The following is an 886-nucleotide window of genomic DNA, read 5'->3' on the forward strand; positions in this document are numbered from 1 at the left end:
AATGCAGCTCAATGTTAATATGATTATAATTTGATGGGTAAAAATAGCAGATGGCGGATTTTTTATGCTGTCCGTCAAAATGACGGAGAACAAAAAAGTCCAGCGCTGGTTGTACATATTTAAGCTTCAGTGTTTTTATGTGGAAATATCACCTCTCATATCCGAACTTCGTCTTTGTAAAAGCCTTCTGCTTCCTCCGCGGTATCAACTAGTTCCTTGATTATGTTTTCTGTATCCCAGTGTTAGTTCATTCAGAACCGTTCAGTTAGCAAACCTGCAGGTTCCGAGATGATTCGGGTTTTCCAGCTGGTGCCCGGCAGTCTGAGCTGATGATCGGCCTCTTCCGCCTGAAGGGCGACGCTGTTTATTTCCGCTCGTCTCTCTCTGATGCTGAACCGAAGATGTTTTACTGCAGACTCTCAAATGTTCAGCTACACAGCAGAAACCGCTTCCTAATCGACGATAAACGAGGAAGTCTAGAAGCTAACGATGCTAACATCTCGTTCGCTTCCGCTGGAAGTCCCACACGTAGACTTCCCCCAGAAACAGTTCACATCATTTTAGTTCCGCCGCGGCTTAGAAATATTTTTCCCCTAATTGTTTTTCTTTTATTTTGTTTGCTTGTTTTTGCTTCATCTAAACAACAAAAAAGTTTTTTGGTTGTTGAACAGAGTGTCCCATCCACACAGAGACTGACGGCTTCCTTATTTTACTTTATAGCACATTAAAATAATATTAACAGACAATCAAACATGAATACATTTAAAGCATGCTTCTTTTTCAGAACTGTTATATATTTGGTGTATGTTCAAATTATACATTTATTTCTATATTAGTAAGAAACTCTCTAAAGGACTTCAAGAATAAAATGAGACAAGAAATATTT

The 886-nt window shown here is 38.9% G+C and overlaps 1 protein-coding gene across 1 annotated transcript in view; it reads right to left on the reverse strand.

Annotated features, from left to right (window-relative positions):
• The window catches only part of LOC106957511 (gastrula zinc finger protein XlCGF57.1-like), a 15,444-nt gene extending 14,894 nt beyond the window's left edge, over positions 1-550 (reverse strand). Inside the window, exon 1 of the mRNA XM_015048890.1 lies at positions 275-550. The gene's annotated coding sequence lies outside the window, so the exon portion shown is untranslated. The remainder of the gene's footprint in view (positions 1-274) is intronic.
• Between the last annotated feature and the right edge of the window lie 336 nt (positions 551-886).

Source organism: Poecilia latipinna, unplaced genomic scaffold (genome assembly GCF_001443285.1).
Source record: "Poecilia latipinna isolate Pla-1442-1.1 unplaced genomic scaffold, P_latipinna-1.0 Scaffold910, whole genome shotgun sequence".
NCBI classification, from domain to species: Eukaryota; Metazoa; Chordata; class Actinopteri; order Cyprinodontiformes; family Poeciliidae; genus Poecilia; species Poecilia latipinna.